Source organism: Hipposideros armiger, unplaced genomic scaffold (genome assembly GCF_001890085.2).
Source record: "Hipposideros armiger isolate ML-2016 unplaced genomic scaffold, ASM189008v1 scaffold_525, whole genome shotgun sequence".
NCBI classification, from domain to species: Eukaryota; Metazoa; Chordata; class Mammalia; order Chiroptera; family Hipposideridae; genus Hipposideros; species Hipposideros armiger.
The window spans coordinates 1,207,223-1,214,508 of NW_017731875.1; positions in this window are offsets into that span (position 1 = coordinate 1,207,223).

A 7,286-nucleotide genomic window follows, 5' to 3' on the forward strand; every position below is an offset into this window, starting at 1 on the left:
GGGAGGGGAACAGCGCTAGGGAATCGGGAGAAGGGGAACAGACAAGTTGCTGTCCTTTTGTTCTTTAGTCTAGTTGTGGAGGATGTTGTTTCACTGGCCCAAGTTGGCACCATCATTGCACTCTTCCCGGGCAAGGCGGATCAGTCGCTGGCTTCTGGAAGGCCACTCACGGTGGCTGCTGGCCTCTCATGCTGGCTGCTGGCTACACATGGTAGCTTATGGCAAAGCCACTGCAGCAGGGGCTGCAGCTTATGCCATCACTGGTGACCCATGGCAGCCCAGCTCCAGGTTGAGCTGTTGTTCAGCATCTTAGCTGTGGAGGGCAGTGTCACTCGCCCTCATATGTGGGATCCGAACCAGGGCCCTCTGGCATCCCAAGCCAGTTCTTAACCAACGCGCCACTCAGCCGGCCCCTCATTGCACATTTTGAAGTATCAAGTGCAAATCTCCATTGGAATAAAAAGGGGAAGAAGAGAAGTAGATAGTAGGCTTAAATAACATCAGCATCAGTGATGGCAGTCTCTCTGCTCCTTTGTGTGGTCAGACTTAGTCCATCAGGACACTCAGCACAGTGAACTCTATCTATGTTGATAATCCCCCATTTATTTCAAAAGACGAAGGGATTAATAAGTATAAATTGGCAGTTACAAAATATTATGGAGATGTAAACTGCAACGTGAGGAATATAGTCAATAATGTAATAACTGTGTATGGTATCAGGTGGGTACTAGACTTACCAGGTGGATCGCCTTGTAAGTTATATAAATGTCTAACCACTGTGCTATACACCTGAAACTAATATAATATTGAATGTCAGCTGTAACTGGAAAACAATTTTTAAAAATTTTGGATGTCACAGTGAGGTATTTATGCCAAATTATTTTATAAAGGTAATTTAAATGAGAATGACTCCTGATTGCTCCAGCAATTACCATTTCTGTTGACTTTCAACATTTATACATATTCAGTTTTTCTTATCTTTAAAATTCATGCTTTATTTTTCATTTAAAGTATGGGGGGAAATGATACTATATATTTTTAATGTAAGTCATCACTGGCCTATTATACTGTAAGCGTTATTTAAATACATCCACATGGAACAAATACAAAGACATCAGCTTCAGTATCAGATCTGGCCCTGAAGATTGCCCTCCTCACTCTATGCCAAAGCTAGAGTGACCTTGGTTTTTGTTTGCAGACTTTATATTCAGATTTTAAAAATAATCTTTTCAGAGTTTGGTATAATTAGTTTGGTTTCTTATACTACCTTTGATCTGTATGCCTGAATGCTATCTTTATGTCTTTCTTTAAGCCATGCATTGTAAAAATGTGCCAGTCTACAGGATTTACCCTCTCAGCCTTGATTTCCAAAAAAGCACTGGAAATATATAATAACCCTTTCCTAGGAGGTAAGGTTTCCAGATTAAACACAGATGTCAAGTTAAATTGGAATTTTAAATAAACAACAAACATATTTCCATAATATTGTATATCATGAAATATTTTATGAGTCACACTTATGCTAAAATATTATTTTTAAAAAGCTGTTTAATTTCAAATTTCACTGGATGTTCAGTATTTTATCTGCTAAAGCTGGCAACTCTATTAGGATGGGAGTTTGGACAATAATTCCCCAGGAAACATATTTGGTTGTTCTTCATTATCTCATTCAGTGACTCATGGCCAGAGAAGAGACCAGGCATCACTCCCCCAAATCTAGTCCATCAGGAGAAATAGAAAGATCAGTATTCTAAACATCCTTGAGTTATCAAAACTGGATCCACTTCTCCCAGTTCAACCACCTTGGCCTTTCAATGGCTGAGACAGTGTTCAGCTAATAGAAAATAGAATGGAGCCTTAACTTCAACCCCAAGACTTTAGCCTATTGTTTCTTTTGTGGCAGAAACTTCAATGTCAGTTAGCAGAACCAAATCTTAACATAATCTAGAAATATCTACCAGAAGTTAATTAGAAGCTTCCCTTAGTTAATTCGTTTCTTAAAACCCTCCTACTAAATAAAAAGCTGCTTAATGAAAAAAACAAAAAAACAGCCATTTTCAATATTTAAAATTATGATGCATTTCATTTCAATCCAAGGTACTGAAGTGATTTTCATAGATTAAAAAAAGCAATAAATGACAATTTGAAAGTAAACAAACACCATTTGTGTATAAAATTATAATACATTAAATAATACTTTTAAAAATACTTCATAGTAAGTTAGTGGAAAGGTGATGAAAAGGTGCTACTGGAACGGTGGTAGTCAAATGATTGACTTGGGGAGAAGAATACTTCTGAACTTTACTTATCTGGCCATTGGGTTACACTTAAATTTGTAGAAACAAAAGCATTTTCATGAATATTTTAAGGCTAAACATTTCAAAATTTGTAGGAAACATTAGCATATGGTCACAGCAGGCTAGATAGTGGTGAAAGACACTCTTTTTCCAGTTTGAGTTCATTCAAATAAGACACACAATTCAAATGTATTCTTAAAAATATTCTCTTACTAAAAACTTTATTGAGGTATGATTGATGAGGATGTGGCGAAAAAGGAACTTTTATATGCTATAGGTAGGAATGTAAACTATTACATCTATTAGAGAAAACAGTATAGAGTTTCCTCAAAAAAATTAAAAATAGAACTATGTTATTCAACAATCCATTTCTGAATATTTTTCCTAAGAAAATAAAATCAGTATCTCAAAGAATTATCTGCACTTCCATGTTCACTGCAGCAGTATTCACAATAGCTAAGATATGGAAACAACTCCTCTGTCAGTGATGGATGGATAAAGAACATGTGGTATTCTCAATAGAAACTTTGGTTGAGTAAATTGATGAGCATGTCATGACTTAACCTGAACCCATAATGTAAAAATATAATTTCTCACAAAATTATTTATTTAGCATATTTATTTTAATTAGTGTTTTATTTCCTTTGAATATATACCCAAAAATGGGATTAACGAATCATATGGTAGTTCTGTTTTTAGTTTTTGAGCAACCTTTAATTGTTTTATTGGCTATAGAATTTTGGGTTGACAGTTTTTTATTTCATTATTTTTAATACGTTGTCCCCCTGCCTTCTTGCCACCATAATTTCTGAAGAGATAAATAGATTTTAACCTTATTGTGGATACAGTGTGGTATGCAGTGAGACATTATTTTCTTGCTGCTTTCAGGATTCCCGCTTTTTCTTTTGCTTTCAAAATTTGACTGTGATGTTCTCGGTAAGAATGTCTCTTTTCATTCTATTTGGAGTTTCCTGAGCTTCTTGTATATGAGGATTGAAATTGTTCATCAGTTTTGGCAAATTTTTAGCCATTTCTCCAGATGTTATTTTTGCCTCTCTCTCCTCTCATTGTGAGATTTCCTTTATAGATTTGTTAGTATTTTTGTTTGGTACCCGGCAAGTTTCTGAGGCTCTGTTCATTTTACACATTTCTTTTCTGCTCCTCTAGCAAAAGTGCTGGCAGAATTTCAGCCTCCTGAAGGCAGCTGGCTGCAGGGTTTATGGGAAGATTTCTGTTTCCAGTGAGGAAATCTTTAAATAAATCCAACATAGCCTCTGAGGAGGAAAATCCATGCACCCTTCCTGATTAGAGATGCTGTTTCCTTCTGTTAAAAGTATAATAAAACCAAAAACTAAATCTAAAAATAAAAATCAGCAAAAAACTAACAAACAAAAAACCCCATTTATGTTGCTCTAATTTTCATGCCAATGAATAAAGCATGCCAGTTAAGAGTCTTTTCCCATAAAAACAAAAGGTATTAACACCGCCACAACTTCCATCATCATTAATCACCACTACCACTTATTATTGATGTGGTTTTTATATGTTATTCATTTTATTTAACATTATGATCATATTAATTTATTGTTTTAATGTAGAAGTTATAATATATGTACTATTAGTACCCATATTTCAGAGCTTAGGAAATTCAAGATTGTAAAGATTAAATTATATTAAAAAGGTTGTACTATTAATAAGTGGCAGAGTCAAGCCTGAAACCATGGCATGATGTTTATCACATACTTAAGTAAGCTCATGTCGGAGTTAACAGCAAAAGGAAGCTTTGTCCATTCAGAAGTCTTAGCCATTTAGTTCCCCAGGACAAAAGAAGACTATTTTGTTCAAGGCTCTCTAGATTAGGTTATTTTAATGATCTCAGGGATATATGAATACATGCCTGCATATCCATTTACATATCAATATATTTATATCTATCTATTTAAATGTTTAAAAAAAGAAAAGAAGTAGGGCCGGCCGAGTGGGAGTGGCTCAGTTGGTTAAGAGCTTGCTCAAGAGTTTGAGCTCTGAGCAACAGTGGTTCGATGCCCAGCCCAAGCTGAGCAGCTGCTGAGCTGCCAATAGGTGGCAGGATGGCTCAGCTTAAAAAAAAAAAAAGTAATAGAATAAAGAATTCCTGATATTTAGCAGGGCTGGCCAAGTGGCTCAGTTGGTTAAGAGCTTGCTCAAGAGTTTGAGCTCTGAGCAACAGGGTCCCTGTACACATCAGAAAGTCCTGTTAAATTATACTGACTGAGAAAAAAAAAACCACAGGCTTTTGTTTTAAGAAGGGAAACTCAGATCCTGTGATAAAANAAAGTCCTGTTAAATTATACTGACTGAGAAAAAAAAAACCACAGGCTTTTGTTTTAAGAAGGGAAACTCAGATCCTGTGATAAAATACTTTATACAGCATTGTAGATTTTTTTTCTGCCATTCAAATTGATATATTAAATCTTTCCATTTTATTTATTTATTTATTTATTTATTTATTTATTTATTTATTTTGAGACATCCTCAATTACTCTGTTCAATTTGGGCAAATTATTGAACCTGTGAGCATTAGTGAAGACATCTGGATGAGTTCATGTAAACATTATATGTAAAATAAGTGATATTGTTAAAGGCCCAGGGAAGTCTGTAACTGGAGATTGGCCAGAGAAGACTAATAAAATATGTGGCAGAAAAGGGGACAAGTGATTCCTTATACTCCCTGTTTGACTCGTTTCTACTACAACATCTCCTTTGTTGATCATCAATGATTGTCAGTGCTAATTTCACAAATTATTTCCAAGGTTATCAGTTCAAGAGCAACAGAGGATATATTTACACAGTTTAACATTGTTTTATAGTCCTTCATATCCATTTGGAAATAAAAGTCCTAAGCTTACATTTGAAAGGCAATATTAAAATAATAACAGCAATGATAAAAATATAAAGTGACTTTTTATTTGTCAAATAGTATGTAGGAAAATTTATCCTATGCATTCTTAATTTTACTATCACAAAACTCCTAAAAAGATATATATTATCCTCCTTTTTAAGATAAGAACATAACATCAGATTAGCTGATATAACTTAGGCAATATCTAGAAAAATGAAACTTTAGGGAATATCTGGGGAAATATCATTTTGGATGATTTTGAGACAGGTATTACATGGATAATATTTTATTAACATTGCTATAAACCATACTGACCCATAATTCAGATGTTAAAGAATGTGGGGCTATGGAAAGTTTAATCAGTTTTATGCTGTGAAGACAAATGTTTTTCCCTACACAATCAGCATATATTTAGTCTCACCAAAGTACAATGAAACAATCACCATCATGACCCTAATGCCCACAGACTCTTTAATTATTGGTTCCTGAGGCTAGTCCTCTAGTGACTGCAGAACTCTCGAAGGATGTCATCTGCTCAATCAGTGAGGATCCTCTAGGACAGCGGTTCTCAACCTTCCTAACGCGGCGACCCTTTAATACAGTTCCTCATGTTGTGGTGACCCCCAACCATAAAATTATTTTCGTTACTACTCTATAACTGTAATTTTGCTGCTGTTATGAATCGTAATGTAAATATCTTTTTGTTTTCTGATGGTCTTAGGCGACACCTGTGAAAGGGTCGCTCGACCCCCAAAGGGGTCGTGACCCACAGGTTGAGAACCACTGCTCTAGAGGAACAAAGAGAGATACTGTTATTCATCATCTTTTACAACCATTCCCATGAAGCATTAATTTTGTATAACCCTCCTGAAAGACCTGTGGCACCAGAGCAAGAAGTGGGCAGCAACTGGCTTGTTGTATAGCCTCTGAGAAATGAGTACAACTCAGGCAGAAAGACCAGCGAGTTGAAGAGGTCAGAGGACCACCTGAGACAGCGGCATTTCTATTCGAAAGAAAAAGTAAAGAGGAATTAAAAATATTTAACAACTTATGCGTAGAGAATAAGCAGCAAATGGATTCCAGTCATAGAGCTGAAGACAAATCAAGAAGGTCTCCTGTTGTGCCAGCTTGGACTACTTTAGTAATAAATTATAGGGACATCTGAAAAGTCTCCAATGTAGGCTATGGTAGGTAAAAGAAAGGCAGCCCTTTGGGAATTCAATACGGAGGCTATTTATCAACAAGAACAGAATTATTTAAACATAGTAATTTTTTAGAGACTTACTGGTGCAGGCAGCTGAACAAAAGATTTTGGTGATTTAAAGGTATTTTAAAGACAAAGAATAATGATAAATGGAATTAGTTATATTCTGAGTTGGTGCATATTTGGCCACCCCTATGGAGATATGTCTGAGAGATATGGCTAGATGATTGCTTTTCACTTCATAAAATGTTTGTAACATAGAGATCAAGTAAAACTAAAAATAAACTCTGTTTAAATGGCTCAAGTATTCATATTTGTCTTTGCATATCAATCTGATCACATTCACATAAATTGACATATACTGGGTTCAATAAGTGTTTTTAATCTAAAATAGCAACTTGCTTTTATAATTTTATTTATAAACAGACAAATTTCCAATGAAGAGAAAAAAACGAGCCTCGTAGATGAAATCATGTTTTAGAGACATAATCAGAGGAATACCTTTCTAATACTCACTTGAAAATGAGCCTCTTTGTTCTTATTTATTTATTTGTCTAATGAAAATATAAGCAAAATGAGCACGTGATGTAATTCCAGCACTTACTAGGTGATATTTATATCATGGAGGATAAGAGAGATATGGGGCAAAACATCCCAACTTTAGGGCCTGTTCTTTCTTTTCCTTAGGGTAGAGTCTTCTCTATTTTACCCTTTGAATTTTGAGATTAAAGTAAATATTACTAGCTAATTCCACATCCCTTCCCCCATACATGAATCTGGCATAAATTTTCCTACCACTGATTGTCATAAAATATGTGTCACATGTTTTAGGTGTAAACAGAGTATATTTTATGCTCAATCTATTGAAAATAATTTTGTCAACCCTTAGGCTAGAGCAGGTTTA